The following is a 24046-nucleotide window of genomic DNA, read 5'->3' as shown; positions in this document are numbered from 1 at the left end:
CGTGTGGCACAAAAAAATATCATCCAACACAGACCTTCCTCTGATTTCCACTTAGGTCTAATGGTTGAATAATCATGGCTCATAAGTTTATCTCCGAGAGCAGTCCCAGCAGACAGTTTATTAGTAGATTGCGCAGGCTGCAGGGCTGTCATCTGCGGTTATAGCGATTGTCTGTTTTAAATACCACAGCTGTTGGTGTTTTTATTTATTTATTCATGATTTCATTCCTGCCTCACCCACATTTCTGATGCTCAAAGGCAGGCTATTTTCCTTTTCTCTTTGAATTGTGAAAGGCCACTGTGACAGCCTTTAGCCGGGGCTGTGGAGTGTCACACAGGGTCCCATGGTGCTGAACAAAAAGCCATGTCTTCCTGAGTCAGGCAGAGCTCTTTATGAGAGCAGAGCCTGCTGTTGGGCTCTTTCTCCGGCAATGAGTGGCAGGCATGAATGGGACCCTATTGGGGCGCTGCGCCAGTAAGACCCCTCTTCATGTGTTTCTTGGCCATGAGAGTAGACCCCCCCCATGAGAAATGCAAATGCCCAGGCCTTCTCTCTGCTCCACAGCCAGGCAGCACTGTGAATAGACATAGGAAGCTCTGTCACGAGCAGCTTCTAAATTCAGCTGAGGAGAGAGTTTGCTCACAATGCATAGCATCTTCATTGAGTTGGAGGGGGATAAGATTGCGCTGAGCAGATGAAATGATTTCATTTGTCTTCAGAAAGGCATGGTGACTCAGGGTGGCTATAGGATATAAAAATAACGTTCAAGGCCGAGGCCAACATTCCTGGTCTCTTGACTCCTGATTCAGCTCCATCACGGCTCTCGATGTCTTGTCATTTCAGCATAAGCTGGAAAAGGCATGCTACTGCTGCTACCGGAGAGCTGATTTTGGGAAACCTGGACATGTCCTGACTATCAAAAGCCTGCTTTTTTCAGGTGAGGAAATATGCCCTGCTCCCAACATTCCTTAAGCAAATAAAACATCACCCTTCCTGAAAAGTCAGGAGAAAGACGGTGTTTTATACTTTATGAGTTAAGCTCAGGCTCCAGACTTGTGGTCACATGGTGAGAACACACACACACACACACACACACACACACACACACACACATTCACTTTGAAAAGTAAATCATTAATCTCAGTTATTTCCTATGTGAGGACTCAGAACCATTGCCAGAAGGTGGAAAAAAGCATAAGAATGATGGCTCAGGAAATAAAGATGCTTGCCAGGCAAGCCTGGTGACCCAAGTTCAATCCTGTTGAACCTATGTAAAGGGGGAAAGGAGAGAGCGAACTCCACAACGTGGTCCTCTGGCCTCTGTAGACATAATACTGCATGTCCTCCACTGTCATTAATGAAGAAAAGAAACTAGCACTATCTCATCCCTTTCTTAGTTTCTCCAAAGTCTCCAGAATTAATCTATCACTTTCTTGTACTGATGAGAGGAAGCCATACCCGATGGAGACACTGGTCCTCTTCACTCTATCAACAATTTTTTGGCCCCTCTGTTCTTTATTGAGCACACTGGTAAAACAGCCACGAGGGCCAGCAAGCTGCTTAACGGTGGGGGCTGGGACTGTGGACGATTATAATTTCACTGACACTTCGCTGATCTCTTTCTCAAAAAACAGGAGAATTATAGCAATATAAGCAGAGACAAACTCACATGCCTACCCAAGACACAGACCCTGAAATTAGGTTGAAATCAGAACATGATATGTTTTATGAGCAGGTGAGGCGACCTTTACAGCATCTGTGACAAATGAGTTCAACATCATTATCACTCCTCACGCGTATTGGTTAGTGCATTTCAGATTCTGCCCCATTTCAAAGCTCTGGGAGATTATATGCTGTATGCTGATTTGGTAACTTATGGCCAAAACAGTCATGTTGTTGCCATCATAGTAACACACACACACACACACACACACACACACACACACACACACACACACGGATGCGCATACACTCACACAGACAGACATATACAAAGACATACACACACACAAACACACACACACACACACCACTCACACAGATGCACATATACACTCATACAGACACAAATGCATATATACACATATAAAGAAAGATATATGAACATCCATCCATCCATATGCACATAATGATAAACATATATAAGCATACAGATAAACCCATAAATACATATATGCACATATACTGATGCACACACAGACACTCATGCACATATGGACCCATATACACACATGCCTACATGAAAACACATATACAAGAATATACATTCATACTTACATACATACATACATACATACATACATACATATAAACATACCACATACATCCACATGGGTGCACACATATACACACAGATGCAGATTACACTTGGAGATACACATGCACACATATACATACTTATGCACATATCAGTAACACACACATTATTAATGTGATTAATCATGGATATTGTTTTATTGTAAACTGCTTTGCTCAGAAATGCTTATCAAATTTTTGGCACTCAATGCTGCATGCCTACTACTCAATGATGAGCAATGTTTATACATTTAAACTATTTGTTGGATCTATTATCTAATCTTGTTGGTTACACTTTAATATATTTAGCATCTGACTAATTTTCATCATAGGAATGTGTATTCCCCAAAATTGTGACAGCCAGTCACTCCTCAAGATCTCTGTATTGGCTGCAAACACCAGAAAGCCTGGTGCCCGCAAGGCAGCCAATGTAAGCTCCAAACATCGAAGCTGCATTCACTAGAGGGAAGTTCTCTGTAAAGGCTCACCGGGAGCTGTGCAACATGGTTGTCCCTAGCTGTGTCTCCTTCTTTTCTTTCTTTTATTGCTATAGTGACCCTGACCTGGATTGAGTTTTGGACGTGTCAGGTGAGTTTGAACCTTAGGGTCAGCAGCCTGTTTCTCTGCTTGCAATTCTTGGAGGTCAGATGTCTTCGTGGACGACATTGCTAGTTCTTTGAAGTTTATGGTCAAATGTCCTTTCACACAATCACCCTGCTTACCCTTGAAGCCGGTTTCCCCTTTCAACTCCCCTTCTCTCTGACTCTACTTTTCAGTCTCATCTCTCATCTCCTACCATCGTAATCCACTATAATTAGAGTGTAAATTCTACGAGAACAACAACAACAAAAAATCGTTCTGTGACTGATTTCACAACTTACAAGTAACGCTCAGAAATCTGTGCTAAATAAGAAAATGTCTATTGTGTGCCAAAACCTATTATGTTCCTCAAACTGCCAAGACACGTATTTTCTTACAAGTTTAGTCAAAGAGACATGCAGTTAACAGGAAAATAAACCCAACCCATAAACAGCCATGGACAATCCCACAGAAAGACAATCAAGTAAAATTTAGCAATTGCTTTGTACGTGGCATTTCGTGAGCTACTGTGCACTCTTACGTCCCTGCCATTAAACAGGTACCGTAATGTAGCTGCATCTGTACTTTATCATCTCTGAGGAACACCTGAACTTCCTGTATCCCTCACCAGACAGACTGTGTGATGGCTGCCAGGGATATCCTGATATACTTTTCTGTGTCTCATTATAACCTTCAGAATTTAGTATATATTCTTTCTGTTTTGTCTCACAGCAATAGAGGCTACGGTAGATTTTGTAAATTCAGGTAGTGGTTCTGAGAGACTGCTACACGCTGCTGCTGTCAGCGCCAGCTTGCACCCTCCTGTTCACTTTTCTTTCTTTCAATTTCAGCCCAGCATTTTGGGCCACTCTCTCACAGTAAGGTCAAATCCTGCAATAGTTTCTAAGAGTGGAAAAGGCTTGCCTTGTCTCAGGCTTCACAGGGCTCTACCATGCCTGCCCCACCCCCACCCCAAAGTAATCTTAACAGGGGTTTTGTTTCCTTACCGCACAGTTAGCTGCCCTGTGGACGCTGAACCCCCCTTCCTTCAATTACATGGGACGCTTATCCTTTTAGCAATTATTTAGCATAACAGCCCCCCCCCCATCTGTAAAACATATAAAGATGAGATTTGTAGTCTAGAAGGGGTGCCAGTGTCAACCTTTCCAGGGGAATGCTGTGTGGGGCTTCTGTGCACATCCATGCATGTGTTTCATTTAAAATAAATGCTCATTTTAGAGGAGAGTTAGATTTAATGGTAAGCCTGACTCATAGGGCTTATAAAATGTCCTAAACAATTTTCCCCCATATTAATCTTGCTGTTGCTGAGATTAGCCCCAGGGGGTGGCTCCCACCTGGTAAGCCTAACATTTTGCATTATTAGGGGACATATCACTATTAACGAATCAATATTGATGTATTATTATTAACTAAGGTTCATATAGGCGGCATGCAATTCTCTCTCTTCACCACATCTCTCTCTCTCTCTCTCTCTCTCTCTCTCTTTTTTTTTCTTCTGTTTCAGGATCCCAAGGCTACAGGAGTTGTCACATCTCCTTTGGTTCAGGTTGGCTGGGATTTTTCTTGATTTGAATGGCAATGGCAGGTTTGAGAATACTGTTGAGATACTTTAGTGACTGCCTATCCGCTGGCATCTATTTGTTTCCGTGGTTAGGTTATTGGGCTGAGATTTGGGGTGTGGGGCAAGAAGACCCTGGACGTGAAGTGCAATTGGCGTCATTTTTCACACGCATGCATGCTAGTACCCTGGCTTACTGCTGGCATCTACTTTAACTGCCTCCACGGGGGGTGGGGTGGGGTGCGGTGGTTGACCCTCAGTTTCCCCACCACTGCAACTCACTGATGTTTTTGAACTCATTCCTGACCAAATGGACCCTGCAGACATTTTCTTGTCCCTTCTGTTCTGAGGCAGAAGTAGCCAGGAAACCACAATAAGCCCGACTTCCGCTGTGCTGTCTGCGTAGCTGGACTCCGCCATTGAGGAGCTGGGTTAGGTCTTGGTGTGCTAGGGACCACGTGCTTATTGCTAACCCCTCTGTGGGAGCCTGGTTACCAGGCTGTCATTAAACGCGCCTCCTCTGCTGCACACTGTTTTCTCCAAGCCCGTTCTTTAGATTTGGGCTTCGTCTCCCACAGGGAGTGAATCATTTAGGGCTACTCAAGTGTATATGGGTTTAGGGCTGACTACTTGGTATTAGGTAGACAATTACAGAGCTCACCCCCGGGGAAGGTTGATTTTCCTTCTCTAGGCAGTCATAAATTGTCGGTAGTTCTTCATGTCGTAGCGGGGCCTTGTGAGACCTCCACCACCGATGTTAATACGGCAACTAATGTCACCATTCGGATCTTCCCATGACCGCACTTGCGATGTCTTATCTAGAAGACACAATCTTGCAGCAGACAGATCTCACAGTTCCCCTCTCTTTCCAAAATGTTTCCCAAGCCTCACGAGTAGTTTTGTGTTGTGAAAGGGAAGCCTATGTCATGTAGTTCTCTGCATTTTGGCCAGTTGTGGCTTTCTGTGATGGTCTCCTGCTGCGAAAAGAAGCTTCTTTAATGAAGGGTGAACACTGCACATATCAGTGGGCGTAAGTTAGAAGTTATTCCTGTTCAAGGCAGTGGGAGTGTGAGGTTCTTCTCTAGGTCCCATGGCCTCCACCACTAGCAATGGTCTCGGTGGGCAGGACTAGGCATGTATTCCCTCATATTGAGTGAGTGGACCTTACGTTTAATTAGACAGCTGTTGATTTACTAACAAACTTCATTTTATAATAGATCAATGGAACTCGAATATGAGCTGATGTGATTATTTTTTTTTCCAGGCAGTTTCTGAATAATATGATTGAGTGCCCTAGAACACAAGGTAATGTAATTAATAACACATGCTCACTCTTTCAAATCAAACCTCTGAGAGGAAGGCTTTCGAATGCCTGGCAGGGTTTTCAATGTAATTCATGTTGCTCTGATCTTAACTTTTGTTGAAGGGTGACTCATTTTAAGGACGGTATTGAACTAAGAAATAGAGAATGTGAGTACTATCCATAAGGAATGAGAGAATAAGAATAATGTAATCAGAGGGCAGAGGACAGAGAATTGTCCTCACTGGGGATTTTGAGTGAGGGTGAGCCTGAAGAGAATTTTAATGAGAATTCCAACCTCTCTATATGGAACTGTGGGGCAGTTACCTTTGTGTAACTCACTTTTGCCTCCACCAAGGAAAAGACAGTGCATCTTGACTCAGTCATTGAGAGGATACAATAGTCTATGGGATGCTGTAATCTGTGTGTGTTTTATTTTTAATTTGTAATAATTTATTCAGATTACATCTGGATTTTTATCCACTCACTTGTGTCTTCCCATTCCCCTCTTCCTCTTTCACCCTAGACCTCTGACAGAACAGGATATGACCACAGCCTATCAGGTCTAATCGGGATAGCCTGTTTCCCTTTCCTCTGAGTACCAGTAGCCCCCTCCCACACCCCTGCCAAGGGGAAGTGGTCAAATAGGGGGCACTAGAGTTCATGTCAGAGGCAATCCCCCCTCTCTCTCCCCACAGCTGTAGAGAATGAGCTGTCTATTGGCTAGATCTGAATAAGAGGTCTGCGTTTACTGCATGTCTTGTCCATGGTTGGTGTATCAGTTTGGGCAAATCCCTTGGGTCCAGATCGACCAGCCTTGATGGTCTTCTTGTGGGGGATCCTGGACACTCTGGGAATTCTATCTTCCCATTCTTTCATAGTCTTCTTATCTGGTGTCCAATAGCAAATGGAAAGATCTCCCTTGTCCATGGATCAGGAAAATCAACATAGTAAAAATGGCCATCTTACCGAAAGCAATTTACAGATTCAGTGCAATTCCTATCAAAATACCTACACAATATTTTGAAGACCTTGAAAGATCAATTCTCAACTTCATATGAAAAAAAAAAACACAAGAAAACCTAGAGTAGCTAAAATAATTCTGTACAATAAAAGATCCTCGGGAGGAATCGCCATCTGTGATCTCCAGCTATACTATAATGCAACAGTAATGAAAATAGCATGGCTGGTTGATCAACGGAATCAAGTAGAAGACCCAGAAATAAATACACACGCCTATGGACACTTGATTTTTTACAAAGAAGCCAAATCCATACAATGGAAAAAAGATAATACCCTCAACAAATGGTGTTGGGCTAACTGCATCTCTACATAGAGAAAGTTACAAGTAGATCCATATTTATGACCATGCGCAAAACTCAAGTGCAGGTGGATTAAAGACCTCAACATAAAACCAGATACACTAAATCTGTTTAAAGAAAACGTGGAGGTGCTGTAATTTGTTATCACTTCTGGGATGGACCCTAGCCAAGAAAGAAAAGCAACATAGATTGCTAACAAAGGACCCTGAAATAGGTGGAACAAAGGAATTGCCAGGGTGTAGACAAAAAGTGACCTCTGTGTTTTAGTTGGTATCAGATGCCATCTATCCATGCTAATCAAATTTCCTGAAACTCAGCCTCATACTCCTTTACTTAACCTTCATAATTGATATGAGAAGTGTAATGGACAGACTGTTGTCCTTTCTCTTACCCTGTCCTGGTGGCCAAGTCATTTGCTCCACATTATTGTATACCAACTAACAGGAGTGATGGGAGACACTCCACTGAGCTTCTGAAGATGGTGTCTGTGGACCTGGCATGCCACCTTCAACTAATGGAATAGTCACACCAATAACCTGTGTCTGTAGTCACACCAGTAGATGAAGACGTATTTTTACTCTGCTGTAATAAGTTGCTTTTTTGATGTGGGGGTGAGTACTTTCAGGTCCTTTTTGTCCCTGCATCAAATATTTACTATTTGGAAAATAACCTATTGAAGGGTATTATGTGATAACTTCAAGTTGGTTGGCAACACAGAATTGAAAATTGTAATAATAATAATAATAATAATAATAATAATAATAATAATAATAATGTTTACTTCTTATTCTCCCCTCATATCCTAGGGTGTTTTAATATATGGATAAAATAATGATGGTGAAAATCCCTGCTTTCTTCACCACTTTAGATAACTACTTAGGTACTTCAACCAGGGAATGCACAAGATAGCTAGTTTTGTTTTTGTTGTTTGTTTTTTGGTTTTGGGTTTGTTTGTTTGTTTTACTGTCAACTCAACCAACATTTCCCCATTCGTACACCATTCTTGGCTTTCACTTCTGTTGCTATCCTCTTTCAAAGTGTGACCTAAGTTTTTTCTTGGATTGTTCTCTTGAGGCAGCATTGTGCAATGCTTTGTTTCTTCTTTCACTCACTGAAAGGCACTTGCTACTTTCCTCTTCCTCATCTGTGTTTGAGCTTTCTTCCTCCTTATCCCGGTTCCTCCCTCTCCCTGAGAAATAACAGAAGTACAGCACTGCCACTGGCAACATTAGATGAGGTAACCCAGCAGCTCTACCATGTTTAGCACATATTAAAACTAAACATTTCTAGGAAAACAGTCGAGTTTTAAATGTGAATATCTTTTCAACTCTTTCACATTATTCTTTTCTTTAATAAACATTTGTTAAGCATGCACTATGTTGCAAACTTTATGTGTGATGGAATACAACAGATTATCTGGAATAAAGAAAAATAATGATGATTGGAAAGGTATGACTCATTCACAGAGTTTACAGTGAATCAAGATACACCATTGAGTTAATAAAAGAAGTTCAAAGAAAATAGACATTACCACTAAACTACCTATTAATTTTAAGATACCTTCTGGTTTTAGTGATATGAAAATATGTAGCTTGCACAAATACGGTGTAATGATTGTTCCACTCCAAGTTGTAAGAATGGTCAATTCCTAAAGCTAAGTTCTTTGGCGTTCACTGTTATAATCTCTAGAAACTTTCTCTTCAGCTGCCCTTATGGGCTGCGTTCAACCTTGAAGTTTCCTTGCTTCAACTCTAGCCATGTATTGTGCTGCCTATGTGGTAGGCTTGGCCTGACACTGAAGGGGAAAGAGGTGCAGTCTAGAGATGGAGGCAGCTTGATACATTTGCATAATCACCAGGCCATGTCTTCCATCAGATCCTCTCAGAGTTACCAGGAGAGTTGTGATGATCATTTTTGGCTGCACTCAGCAAACAGGAACAGATACGGAGGAACTGATCATTATTCTGCAATCTCCTCCTTTCTTTCCTCGCCCTCTCTCAAGGTGCTAAGCATATCCAAGTCCTCTGTTCGTATTTTGTATTGTTTTCAAAAAAAATTATTCGTCCGTTCCTTCTAAATATTTCCCTACCCTGGTGATTAAAAACAGAGGTGAGTGAATGCCAAAGAGAGAATGTTTGGGTTTTCCTAAGGGAAGGCAAGAAATCACAAGACCGTGAAGGTGTATTTATGCATTATGGATTTCATTCATGACTTCATGATTGCTGTGCTAATCTGAGCTCGTGGCTGTGCACCCTGTTGGGTAAGCAGACCGGGGGTAACTACTGCATGTTCTCCTTGATCATAAGACGAGTGGATCTCTTTGAATCCTCTAACACAGATGTAAAGGCTAATTTTGAGTTCCAGCAGAGCCAACCGCAAGCGTATAAAAGCTACTGTAATTCTATTTTACTGCACGTTCCCCCAGATGCTTGAGCCATACTTCCCAGCAAATATTTTGCATAGTAAGTCTAGGACCACTGGTTGAGTTCTGGAAAATCAATTCTCTAAGAATTTGCAAGACATTTAAAGTTGATATCCTTGCCTGCATTGAAGTAGTAAGTATGTAAAGTGCAGAACTGAGTGTTGATATTATAATTAGCCCCATAACACAGGGGATGGAAAGGTAGCTCAGAGGGTATCAGCACTGGCTGCTCTTCCAGAGAACCCAAGTTTAATTCCCAACACCCACATGGGAACTCAAAACTAATTGCAACTCAAGCTCCAAGGGAATCTGGCGCCCGTTTCTTGATCCTCTGGATACTCCACGGACATGACTCATACGCATAATGCAGGCAAAACACTCACACACATGAAATAAAAATAAATAAATAATTTTTAAAAAGAGAGAAAAGTAAGCTTAGCTTGCACATATCACCTGGACTTGGAGTTACTAATCTGGAATCATGAAATTTCACCTAAGTTTACTAATATTTATTGTAGATATTTTTAAAAATTGGGATAATAGAATAGTCCTTTTATTTATTTTGTTAGAATACCCATGTTGGGGGAACTGAGCTGATAGGTCTGGCACAAGATACTTTACAACAGATTTCTTAACTTCTTAATATTCATTTCATATATCATTATAAAGTCCGTGTAAGTGGGAAAGTTTTATATATATATATATATATATGTTCAGGGCAGTGATTTTGTAGATCTAAATTGTGCTTTAATTTTTCAATTATCCAAGGATACATAATCATTGATCTATATCTTTTGATAATGTCATTTTAGAGTTTCTAAGACTATCTAAATTTAGAATGATATATTGTCTTTTCAGTTTTCAGAAACATGCATAGTGAAAGAGTCCATGATGGTTTGGCTGTGATTTCGATTTAGAGACCATTGTCTGTGTAAATTTCAATAACTATTCTATCTGAAACCCGAAGTATTTTAAAAGCCCAGAGGACATCAGAAACAGAATGTGACTTAGACTGAGAGTCAAGATATTTTTCAGAAGCAAACCATTTATGTGGATTTATGAAATACATCTGAATCTTAGGATTATTTAAAAACCATCAAGACTCTTTAGAGTAGCTGTGTTTAACATGTTAAATATTTGAGACTTTGGCAATTAGTTTTGAAGAAAGGTAGATTTGGAGATAAGTCAGTGCTTAAGGTGGAAGTGCCAGCTATTCCGTAGTGGCATCCCTGCTTTGTATCACAATGTACTAATGCTTATTAACTGTTCAAAAGAGACTTAATACAGCTGTGTATATCTCACTGCTAGATATTTCCCACATTCCTCTTGTGCAATGGAGTCATTTTTAATCACCCCTTTGCTTGTGTCACTATATACTATGTTACACACCCTGCCGTAGCTTCTGAGAAATTATTGAGGACAATTGGTATTTCTTGCAAGTTTTGGGTTTGGCAAGCAAATGAGTGCAACTTTGTTCTTCTCACAGACTATGTCTGCAATTTGGATAATGGTCCACATGATGGGTATGATTATACCCATAGTTAACTGAGATTATTGTAAGGACATAAAAATTTCCCCATTTATAATTTTATATGTAGAACAACAAAATTGCATGTTCAAATGAAAAATTGTAATCAAGAACCAATCAGTAATGAAAAACAATACTGATTGTTAGACAGGGCTAGAAAAAAATATCTACTAAGTATAATTGAACATCCTCTTCTTGTATTATCATTGTTAATAATCACTGCTTAAGATAATTCTGGTTTTACTTCTTATATTTGGTGAGATAATTAATCCTAAAAATTCCTAGAGTAAAAAGCCACTTTGAGAAGATGAAACTTTAATACTTCAAGGCTTTCTTATGATTTTCTTACTGTTAATCATCTCATTGTGCAAGTTAATATTCAGTTCTTGTAACTTCTTTTTTTCCTCCAGGGGCAAGAATCTATGAAGATGCCCTAGCTCATACACACTAATTGTGGTAAAGTATAAACTAACCGGAAACCCACCTAGTCTACAGTGACATTCTCTGTACTTTGACCAGTTGTCAGTCTCTATGTTAACTGATGCATTCTGCACAAAGGAGCTTCTGTGATGGAAATTGAGAGTCGTACTAACCTATGGTATAAAGATAAATTTAATGGCAATTTACCTCTATGTCCATTTGGCAAAATCACAGTTCTCCACTAGAGCAGCTGACCTCCCAAGCTGTGAGTTCCTGGCTGGGTTTCAGAGAACACAGAATAAGGAGTGAAAAACGTTTGTTAGAGCAAGAAATTGAGAGGACTGCTTGTGTATCAGGGTCTTCTGAACATGAAGCTATGTTATAATAGAGCGTTTATGAGACAAGCACTGATGTCAAATTGCCTTTGCTTAAGATCCGAGTCCTTAAATTGTGAGTTGTATAACCTCCGAAATGTTGCTTATCCTCTTATGGTCTCAGTTTCTTATAAACTAGTCGTCATGAAAGCTTAGCTTGTCTTGGTAATCCATTAAGTGATGCAGATAAAATTCTTGCAATACACACCTGCTCTTTAGTAAACACTAGCCAATACTATCTTTTTGCTTGTTTGTTTGTTTTGTTGATACAGGGTTTCTCTGTGTAGCCTTGGCTGTCCTAGACTTGCTTTGTAGGCCAGGCTGGCCACAAACTCACAGCGATCCACTTGCCTCTGCCTCCCGAGTGCTTGTGTTATTTCTCAGTGCCCTACAATGAATACTGTATATGGGTAAATGAGTCAGTCAATAACCTGGGGATCTAAGATGTAGTGTGAAATCTGAAGGCCAGGGAGATTGAAGAATGGAAACAGCAGTGTTTTCAGTGTTAAGACCAAAGTATGTAAAACTCAACAGCTCTATTAGAAATGCCCCAAGAGAACCTCCTTCTTGTGGGGAGGTCAAGTTTGTTGTATTTTGCTTGTCAAATGGATAAAGCCTTTCTACACTTAAGAGGGAATATTCTGTGTTCAGTCTATCAATTTCAGTGTTAATCTCATTGAAAACTACCTCCTACAAATACTCAAAACCAAATCCAGTAAAATATTTTAGCACTCTGTGGATCAGTCCAATGACACATGATATTAGCCATATTCTTTGTAGATTTATAATCATATGTATTATTTGATATGATATCTTATTTACATACACATGTGTAATGGATACAGTCTTTTTTTTAGAAGTGAAAAGTGGAAAATGTTATTAACAATAAGAAAAGCACTACATAAAATTTTATGAAATATAGCATAAGTAATCAATACATAAAAATGAAAAAAAAGAACAGTTTTTTTTTTTTTTTGCTCACCTTTGGGAATAACAAAAGGTTCTCCACCCTTGCCATATCCATTATTTTACTGACAATTGTAACCAAAGCAATATGTCAAGAAAAGTAAGTTAACAGTATAATTGGAAAATGAAAAAATATCAGAGTTATAGACAATATAGAAATTTACAGACATATTCTAGCACAACTAAATGAATTTTGTACCATTTCCAGATGCAACTTATTATATAAAAATTACTTGTTTCTGTCTACTGAAATAATAATTAAATAAGAAACCAAGAGAGTTCAGCTTCATTATTGGCAATACTAACCAGAATAAAATTTCTAGTTATACACAAATAAGAGAAGTATAAATCATAAATGCTGAAAACTAAAGGCACTGAAGAAAACCTCAAGGCATGTAAAGAGAGACGAGGGCTTACAAATGAAGTTAGGGCAGGGTCACATAGCTCCATATTTATGGAGGATACACTTTTTTATATATACATTTTATTATAACATTAACTACATGGTAATCAACACCATATAATATATACACGATCAACTCCCATTTTCTGTCTGCATGGCTGGGTACTATCGGCATTTACCTGCTTTATCTATGCATGGGGGAAAATAACAACCATTATATTCAATTGTTGTGAAGATTAGACAAGATAGCACCTAAAGTGGTTGTCATCTAATAAACATTTTTAGTATTTTAAAGCATAATAATAATAATAATAATAATAGTAATAGTAATAATAATAATAATAATAATAATAATAATAATAATAATAATAATAATAATAATAAAAATAAACAAAATAGTAATATACAAAAATTCTGTCATGATTATTTTAAATTCAGGGTTTAATTTCCTCTTCTAATGAAATGTGTCTGCTACTTCCCTATTTTCTTTTTTAAAGATTTATTTTTATTTTTAGTTAGATGTTACCTAAGATTAATAAGAGAAAGAAGATTGTTTAATACTTAATACTGTATTAATGGAAATTAAAGCCAAATGTTTTCATGGCCTGTTGTATGGACACCTAATTTTCCATTAATTTGAATAAAAAAAGAACAGTTTCTATGTAAGTGAATCACCCCAAGGCACGCCATCGAAAAGGACTAACACATTCAACAGACTCTGTGTGCGGGAATGCGCACATGAGTGAGTTCATATGCCCACGGAGGCCAGGAAAGCGCGCCGTGTCCCCTTCAGCTAGAGTTACAGGTTGCTGTGGGCCACCTGAACTCTAAAAGTAGAATGCACTTCTAACCGTTGAGGTGGTTCTTCTGCCCTAACTTTATTGCTTTATTAGCTGGATTCATATACTTCTATATAGTCTTTAACATAGCTTAAAATTGAAATTCTCTGTGTAAGGGATTCTCAGTCTCAATGGTTTTAAATGTTCTTAACTATGCAGTTTAATCATCACTACCGTCTTTATCATCATAACCACCATCATCCTGAACACCCCTCCTATCATCACCATCGTCATCACTATGATCTCTTCCACCATCATTATCATCCTGGGCAATATACTGTAAATTCTACTTGTTAAATGGATACAGGAATCAGAAATGAAGTTATATTTTCTACATATTCAAAAAGAGGAAAAATAACTCACAAATTATCAATGTACTCAACATCCGAGTTTTGTTTTATTCGATTCATATCAATATGACTGCCTATTAATTACTTAAGACTAATAAGAGAAAGAAGAATGCTTGATGCTTAATGATGTATTAATGCGAATTAAAGCCAAATGTTCTTATGGCATGTAGTAGGAACAACCAAGTTTCCATTAGTTCAAATAAACAAGAGTAGTGTGTAAGTAAATCACCCCAAGGCACACATTAGATAAGGGATAAAGCGCTCAGCAGACTGTCACAGTAACTAATGACATCCTTTGTTTTGAGTGGAGAAGCAGTTTCAACAAACACAGAATCTATCATGTTCACTTTTGCTGATTTGAATTGCTTGAGTTTATTATTTGAACTTATTTTGTGAACCACTTTTAGGAATTGTACACAAAATAATAAGCGTAACAATACTTAAGATAACATTTCAATATACAAATATTTAGGAACAATTCTAATAAAATAACTTCTGGCTAGGATTTTATGAGTCTTGTTTTCTTTTCTGAAAAGAGAATGTCTTACTTGCAGGTGTATGAGAACCAGAGGGCCCAAGTACTTATTCAGTAGAGATTTATCTGAGAACACCTTGTTAGTGTGGTGATTTGGGTTTGTGCATCTTCAGAAACATCAGCGCAACATGCCAAAGCCAAGCACTTGGAAGGTAATCTATAAGGCAGGCTGCAGTCCAGCTGGGACGCTCACTGTGAGTGATAGACTCTATTTTTAGTACTAATTTATTTGGCATGCAGATGGAGAGCTTTCATGGGAACAACACAATGACTCATGTCCTGCACTTCCCAGCTCTTCTGAGAGCTGCCATGTGAGGGTGCACATGTGCTGGCCCGAGACAGTTGGTAATTGCCTGTTCCCCTTTCTCTTCCTCCATTTGTGAGAACTCTCTTGAATAAATAATGAGTGGCCTCTTTTTTTCTCTACCCCAACAACTTAGACTCATAATTAGAATTTGCTACTTCTTTTAATACATTCAATTATCTGCTGATTCAAGCATCTTTAGGTCAGATGCATTAGAAAACAGCTAATTATGCCCTTTCCCGTGGGTAAAAAAAATCTTTAAATTTAATTAAAAGACCTTAACTCAACTCCTTCACATTAGGGTCTACTTCCCAATGGATTTTTTACAGGGTGACTTAAAGAGCTAAACTCAACATTAAAATTAGCAATGGTTATTATGTGTTGCTTCTTATTTAAGATAGAAACATTTTTGGTTAATGAATACTTCCATTCCTCTTGTTTCCTCTCAGTCATATCCTCTCATTAATTTTCTTTTTAAATGATTTCTTTTATTCTTTTGAGATTATAATATAATCACATCATTTCCCCTTGTTCTTCCATCCAAGGTTTCCCATATAACCAACCCTCCTTGCTCGTTCAAGATTATGGCCTCTTATTTTCATTTTTAAAGCATAGAACTGAGAAATCTTGCTTTCCAGTTTTAAAGTTTTTAACTTTTTATATTGTGTGCCAAAAAAGCATCTGAGTATCTGTCCTTTTTCAGATTCAGTATTCTTCTTGACACACTAATATGGGCAAAGAGTGGCGAAAAACATGTTAAAAGAAGAGAAGAGATGCTAAATTGTACCTCTGGACCATGTAGGTTCAACATATGAGGTGTTCTGGCTTTTATGAGAGAAAGTCACAAAAGTAAATTTCTATTTCCCCTTTCTAAATTGGAGTATTGGGATGAAGCTAGTTTCTGTGATTTGGTTTCTTCCAGGAAATAAAGAAAGCCGAGGCGTATCATGTGCCTTTCCTACAGCTTCAGGATTTCACTCTTATTATGTTTTCAGAAGAATTTTGGTTTTGTTGTTGTTGTTTTATTAATAGTGGGACTTACACAAATAGAAAAATCTGGACATTGAAGGGAAGGAAGCATCTGGAAAGGAACAGATATTTTTTCTTATATGAGTATCCACCAACCCCCTTTCTCTGCCACCCCATCCTTTCCTCATAGCCAACCTCAATTCCTTTTTTTCCTTCTCCCCTTCTTGTCTGCTTCTCATACTTATTTTCCTTGTTCAGTTAAGTACATTTAGAAGATGATCACTTACAGGCACAACATACCAATACCTCAAGACATCTGTGAGGCCCCAACCCTGTCTCACTCTTCCTCTTGCAATCTTGAGTAAGAGTCATTGGGAAATAATAATATTGATCATTCTTTCTGCTTCCAGGAGTAGGCCAATAGGAACCATTTTTATACAGAGGAATGACCTTAGAAGAGTGGTCATTTAGGAAGAAACATTGGGAAGCAAGAAGGAGAAGGCAGCACCTCTGATGGGCTAGAGAGCAACTATGGAGACAGCTTTAACGGTGGTAGCATTTCAGGAGATAAATTAACCAACAATAAACTAGGTATATAAAATGAAGCCAGAGAACTGTTTTTAGTTTTCAGGATGGATTAGCAAAGAGAATGGAAGTCAGGAGTGTGATAAAGAGAGTAAATTGGGTAGAAGAGAATTTCAACTTTAGTCCCATTGCCATTCATGTTATAAAGCTATTTATGGGTGGGTGGAAATGAACAAATAGGGGACATTTTGGGAAACTAATTAAATTGAGCAACAAAAAAAAAATACAAAACCACTTTAAGGACCTCCTGAAATCTTGTCATTAGTTTCTTTGAAGTGAGCTATAATTTGTTTCACCACTTGCTTTTTCTGATCAGAAAGTACTAATGTGCACACATTTAAATCCTTGTCTATTTTCTTGGGCATGTGGGTGAACGCTGTCACTCAGATGATTTACAAAAACTTAAAGATTTTATTAGATAAGGTTTTGGAATATATGTGTGTAGGGGAAACATGTGAGCAATAAATGACATACGTTAAAACAAAAAAACATGAAAGAAGGGAAGTGTGTCAAAGTGTGCTTCCACAGGGGTAGACTCTTGTGACCATACAGGGGTGGTGGCAGGTGAGGGGATAGACATAGACATATCTACGGATACACTGTTTTTTCATTTTCACTTTTTAGTGATTACCTTCCAACATAAATACTGTGTGTGATAAAGCAGCTATCCCATGGGTGGTCCAATAGCCTCTGTAGAGTGAAAATAGAATACATATACTTCCTCAGTCCGAGATGCTAGATTTTTTTGAGTCAATTAAAGTATGAATTTCACATTAATGATATAATAGAAATGTCAAAAATTATGCTAACTAAGGAATTAGTCACATTTCATTGTGCTCTCTGTCTCTCTGTCACATTGTATGTGTGTGTGCATGCAGGCATGTGTGTATGCATGCTTTGAGGAGGAAAGAGATATGACAGATACACACACACACACACACACACACACACACAGAGAGAGAGAGAGAGAGAGAGAGAGAGAGAGAGAGAGAGAGAGAGAGAGAGAGAAATGCAGAGACAGAGACAAGAGAATGAATTGGGAAATGAGTGTCCAAAAAGAATTGATTTCCTGATAGGATTTTCTATCTAGAAATCTGAGAACTGCAACCAAGGAAGTGAAGGCACTGCTCCAGCAGGAAAAAAGAGAAACTCCTATGATACAGGTCAAACAATCAAAAACATGAAATCAACTATTGCTGGTGAATTCTATAATTAGAAAGATGCAGGATGGCCCTTCATACTGTATTTCAGGGATTTCGTCAAAAGCATTTTTTAATGAAAAATAAAAGTGAACCCCAGGAACCATTAGAAGGATGGGCTACTTTCTCAAAAGCCAAGAGCTTTGAACTAGGATGCTTATTTTTCTTAGATTGTGGTTTGATTCAAGAGATCAGCTCACACTCCTTACTTCATTTATTGTGTTAATTATGTATTTCATCAAAATTCAAAAGGGGAGAGACAAAACTCATACCCCAAGAATGGAGTCATTTGAGAGAAACAATATTTACTACTAAGGCATTCTTAATGTTTGGATATGACCTGCATCACAAAGGGAAGGTGAGCTGCCACCTCAGAGACACAGGAGACCTGGAACTTCCCATCTCTTCATTCAGTAACTGTGGAATAAATTAATGCTAGACATTTTAGTGAGGCATATTGAGGGAATCTGTGGAAGAAAAGCTCAGTGACACCGTGTAGTTCCCAATGTGTGAGGTCAATTACTGTTCTTCACATAACTGTTGGAGGCCAATGTCTTGGCTTACCATAAAGTCAGAGTTTCAACGTCAGCATCAGTAGTCCAGTCTAAATCTCTTCTAGTTCTTATCCATCATGTTTTCAGAAAGCCACTGTCCTTTTCAAACCTTTTGATGAATACAGGGAAGTGATATGAGAAATCTCAGCTGATCAGATTGCATCAGCCAGCTTGGGCACCCCTTTTCCTAGCTGCTACTGGTGTGTAAGTTGCACACTTATGATCTAGCTGGGAGCTGGGTGAGACCAGAGCAAGTAGTATATGGTGTCAACTTTATTGTCTTCCCTAGCTATTTGGCATGTTTTCTTATTCTTGAATGAATTGCAAGAATTTTGCCATATTTCAAGTTAATTTATGATGCAAAAACTCTTAAAATTGGCTCCAATTTATTGAGTTATGTTTATTCATGTCAAAATTCATAGAAATTTATAACAATTAGTAGTGTCACAGCCTATAAAGCATGGATGAGCAACAAAGATGAAATAAACACATTTCACCCCTTAGGATTCCAATGACTTGTTTGCATCTAAATGTTATATACTAGGTGTCATAATATGCATTTGTGGCAGCTAAATATTGAGACAGAAATGATAAACTATCTGAAAATATTTAGGATAAATCACCACACCAGAAAATGTGATAGTTGAGTAAGGTATAGAAAACCATCATCTCATTAGGCAGAAAAGGAATAGAAGGCATTGCAAAAAATAACATGGGGGTGTGAGGTAGTGTTTTCAAATAATGGTAAGGATATCAGTGAAGGTATGCATAATTTCGTATGTAGAGGAAAATGATACAGAAAGTTTGAAATGTAGTCCAGATCTAGATGAAGAAAGTCCTTAGTTGTCATGCTAAAGGTTAAACAACAGTGACATTTTCTTCTTTTTTTTTCCTTTATTAATTTATTCTTGTTACATCTCAATGGTTATCCCATCCCTTGTATCCTCCCATTCTTTCCTCCCTCCCATTTTCCCCTTATTCCCCTACCCTATGACTGTTCCTGAGGGGGATTACCTCCCCCTGTATATGCTCATAGGGTATCAAGTCTCTTCTTGGTAACCTGCTGTCCTTCCTCTGAGTGCCACCAGGTTTCCCCCTCCAGGGGACATGGTCAAAGGTGAGGCACCAGAGTATGTGAGAAAGTCATATCCCACTCTCCACTCTACCGTGGAGAATGTTCTGTCCATTGGCTAGATCTGGGTAGGGGTTTAAGGTTTACCGCCTGTATTGTCCTTGGCTGGTGCCTTAGTTTGAGCAGGACTCCTGGGCCCAAATCTGCCTATCATAATGTTCTACTTGTACTACTTGTTCTATTGGGACTCTAGATGAGAGAAGCATGGGAGAATGGCAAAGTAGAAGGATCCAGAGGGTCCTAGAAACCTACGGTGACATTTTCTTAATAGTTGCTTTTTTTTTTTTTTGTAGTTTTCACTCTCATGTGAGTATATGATACAAGACATCTAATGCATTTTTATTCATCTCATTGGCAGGAAAGCAAGCTTTCACCCAGGCTGTAGTAACTTCCAGAAAGAAATTCTCTCATTCCCTAGTAGGATTAATTTTGCACATTCTTTCTACTGGAAATGAATATTTCACATTTTATTTATTAGATTTTCTGGGAAGAAAAGATAAATCTGATCATGAATTTTAAAAAGTTGAATTTTATATTTATATGGCACAATCTGAAAGAAAATATCAAGTTGAATTGAGGGCAAGGTGCAATTCTCTTTTTCCTTGTTGCAGTATTTTAGTACAGCCACAATTTCTTCATTATTGTACAGAAATGTAAACCATAAGCTTCTGATTTTGACCTGGTCATTTTCTCATGTTGTTTGCTCTGACTTTGTAGAGACAAGCTCTTCCCCAAACTTTCACTTCCAAATCTAGTATTCTACTTTTCAGGCTTCACAGCAAATCCTGGCTCATCTGTGAGATGGACCAGAGACTCCAGACTAAAGGTTTAAAACAAAACATGAGGAAGTAAAGGATTAAGAGTATTCTCAGCAAAATCCAGTTAGACAACAGAGAAGATCTGCAGCAAAAAGGAAGAGGCTACACCAAGTTCCAGCACCATCTTGGCCCTGTATGGTTCTCTGGAGTGTGAATTGGTCTCTAATTGGTCTTACCACTGTGCCACAAAGCTGAGCTTTCAGACTGTCTCATGGATCATCGTTGGCTATTGCTTCTTCCCAGGACGGAGATTTTGGCAGTGCCAACTCTGTGTGTCTGTGTCTGTAAGCAAAGTGGATCAAGTATCATGTAGCTGAAGGCCAGTCCTGCAGAGACTGTTACAGATGGAGTGTAGAGGAGCAGAGTGCAGACTCGTTGTGGATATACACACAGAATGCTGTACAGTGAAGAAGACCTGGATGATTCAATTACCATGCTCAACAGAATACAGCATTCTTTTTCTGCTCACACCATAGAGGTGTGCTCTCTAAAATCTCTCTGTGAGCTGCTAAGATGGCATAGCAGGTGAAGACCCTTGTCACTAAGTCTGAAACCCACTTGATTCCTGGCACCCACATGTTGGAAGAAGAGAACCTACTCCTGTGAGATGTCCTCTGGCCATACATGCTCTATTGAACACACACACACACACACACACACACACACACACACACACACACACCTGAAAATACTGTATAAATTATTCTCTGTGCCTGTCAAGATGGGAACCACATTTCTTTTAAGTATCATCTGTTGATGTTTAGTTGTCATCATGTAAGTATAGATTAAAGCAGTTTCCTCTAGTGTTCTTGGTTCTCCAGGATCAATTTTAAACCAGTTCACCTTCTTGAGATTCTTCCCCAAATGGAAAATAAACTGAAGTGGAAGAAGAATATTCTCAAGACAACCATTCACTGCTCATTTTGCTTCTAATGGGAAGTTATGTTACTCCTCAGTCTGTAATCACTCCTAGAGTCCATGGGTAAAAGAGGGTATTTCCATCCATCCAACTGACGATCTGGAGGGATGGAGGATGGTTTACTCAGCTGATGGTGAAGAGTCAAGGGACTCTTGGTGACTCCTAAGTGCCATTTGCTAGCATAGAGGCTACTCCAATGTAGTTGCTATCTCAAGTAATGTTTGGGAACTTGCCCATTGAAGACATCTTAGACTATGTAGGAGAAAATGGATAGCTATCCATGAGGTGACTGGTCCTTCCGTTCTCTGTTTTGTTGTGGACAGTCAGAATCTGAAGTAAGAGTTTCCTGAAAAATAAAGTTGTGAAACTACTTTACTAAAACCCTCTCAGTGTACACTTGTGGGCTCAAATTGATACTATTGAGTGTTTTAGGAAATTAAAATGTAAAGTTAATACATTAATGCATGGATTTCTTTCTGTGTTCGTATCACTTTATTCTTTTCTAAAGAAAAATTAAAATATGGAAAATATTATAATAATATAATTTTCCATTTTTTCTGTTGCCAAGATTAAGACAAAGTCAATAGCTTTGTTCTGTGGCCTGAGAAGCAAACAACTGGTCAAGAGCATCCAGGTGTTTGCTGACCACAGACTTCTATATTCCCTTTTAACTAATTTCCTCACCTTGATGTTTTATGTGTTGGAGATTTGAGGTACTGCCTTTGCAGTCTACATTCCAACAGTTTCCGTTGTATTACTGAAGGAGGTCTCCTGGAACCATCTGATGTCTTGTGTTAAATCTGCCTTATCAATCATCAAATTTAAAGGAAGAGGCAGGACTGCACACCAATGTGATACTTCACAACTTTTAATCTCTGTGCTTCTTTCTCTCTGCTATCAGCATGCATTCTATCATAAATTTATGTGTTTAATGTGAGGAACCAGAATATCGGAAACAAGTTGCAAGTCTTACAAACTACGAGATTTCGAATTGAAGTTTCCCACGTAATTTTAAGCCACTTAGAGGAAATTGTCACTTCTGTACTCAGTAGACCGACCTTAAAGCTGTATGATTAGCACAATTGATATGCTGCATGCTTCACAAGCATCAGGATCTGAGTTCGGATCTCCCAAGTCCATTTTAAAGCTTAGTAGAGGCCTGTATGTAACCTCAGTGCTCATGCGGATCTCTGGAGCAGATTAATCAGTCAATATAGCCAATCAGCAAGCTCGAGGGTGCTCAAGGTTCAGGGTGAGGTGCTGTCTCAATGAATGGGGTAGGTAATAACAGAGGAAGATAGCTGGTTTTGATCCACATGCATGTGTTGTTGACTTGCACACACACCTGCACATGTTCATCACACAGGTGTGCACATACACGCATATTCCCTCTCTCTCTCTCTCTCTCTCTCTCTCTCTCTCTCTCTCTCTCTCTAATTTATCTATCTTCTATCTATTATCTATCTATCTATCTATCTATCTATCTATCTATCTATCTACCTACCTACCTATCTATCCATCTATCAGTTCTGTGACACTAAAGAATCCTGACTAATGCAGGAGGAATATTTTATTTATCTTTTAAGCATAGACTAGTTGCTTCATTTATCATGAAACAAGTTATTATCAATTCCTGTAGGATTAGCTCCAGCTATAAGTCTAGGGACACAACTATTCCTACAGAGCCCATGCTCGGTGATTGGCTGTGGAGATCAATATAAAAGCTTGGCCACTTTGGCCCACAACTGGACAATACTGACGACTATGCTCATAAATTCCTTGTATGGTTGATCTCATTCTTTCAGCCTCTGTCATCATTTGACTACCTTCTCTGATCAGCATTGTAGATTTCTAATAAATGTTCTCCATTCCAAACTCCATCTTAGCACATACTTGTAGACAACTGAACCTATGATACAGTGTGTAAATCGGGCTGTAATATCTTTTTCCAATCAACTTCTTTAAAAATTCATCTATTGGTAAAACTTAAAGGAGTACTGACCACAGGCAAGACTAATTGTACTGGGTCAAAAGCCATCAGCTTATACAATGTAATTTTGGTTTTAGAAATGCCACATCTAGGTCTTCTTTATATCAGTTTTAGATGATGATGATGACGACGATGACAATGATGACTTTAGTGTATGGTTTATACTCAGTTTACAATGATTTCTGAGAATATAACAATCAACTCAGAAGAAAGTGGTGCTTAGTTATGACTAATATCTAGCTCTAAAATAAATCTGGTACCTTTCCCAATTGCTCATGAGTTGACTTTTAAGCTCAGAAGATCTTTTTTTGGAAAGTCTTGTGAACATCACCCCTTATTTCAGATATAGTCAAGTCTTTCAAAGACATAAGTGAAATCAATTCACTCTATTAGAGAAGTTCAAATTCTACCTGCATAAATCTTGTAAAAACAAAGCATTCTTCAAAGTGCAAAGATTTCTTTTTTTTTTTTAAAGCAGACAATTATCCATGACAGGACCTTTCTTACTGTTGCATGTTGACATAGAATGTTACATGTTGTCACAATGCAAAACATAACCAGATGAAGATGACCATAGCAGGTAAGATGGCTCTTCTGAGTAGCTTGGGGTAGCATCGGCAGAGCAACCAGGTGGGAAATCAATCAAGGTGGAGAAGCAATGTTC

General features: G+C 38.7%; 1 long non-coding RNA gene across 2 annotated transcripts; it reads left to right on the top strand.

Moving 5' to 3' along the window:
• The first annotated feature begins 841 nt into the window (after window positions 1–841).
• On the top strand, window positions 842–23907 carry LOC311593419. Of its 2 annotated transcripts, XR_014777703.1 has the most exons (6): window positions 842–937; window positions 2849–2883; window positions 4400–4441; window positions 5718–5758; window positions 11436–11481; window positions 23861–23907. It is a non-coding gene; the product is annotated as an uncharacterized lncRNA (long non-coding RNA). The 2 variants fall into 2 exon arrangements; XR_014777704.1 differs by lacking the exon at window positions 23861–23907 and having other exon boundaries at window positions 11436–12403.
• Window positions 23908–24046: the final 139 nt, after the last annotated feature.

Source organism: Acomys minous (genome assembly GCF_964271855.1).
Source record: "Acomys minous genome assembly, chromosome: 3".
Taxonomy (NCBI): domain Eukaryota; kingdom Metazoa; phylum Chordata; class Mammalia; order Rodentia; family Muridae; genus Acomys; species Acomys minous.
This window is presented reverse-complemented; position numbering and strand designations above follow the sequence as displayed.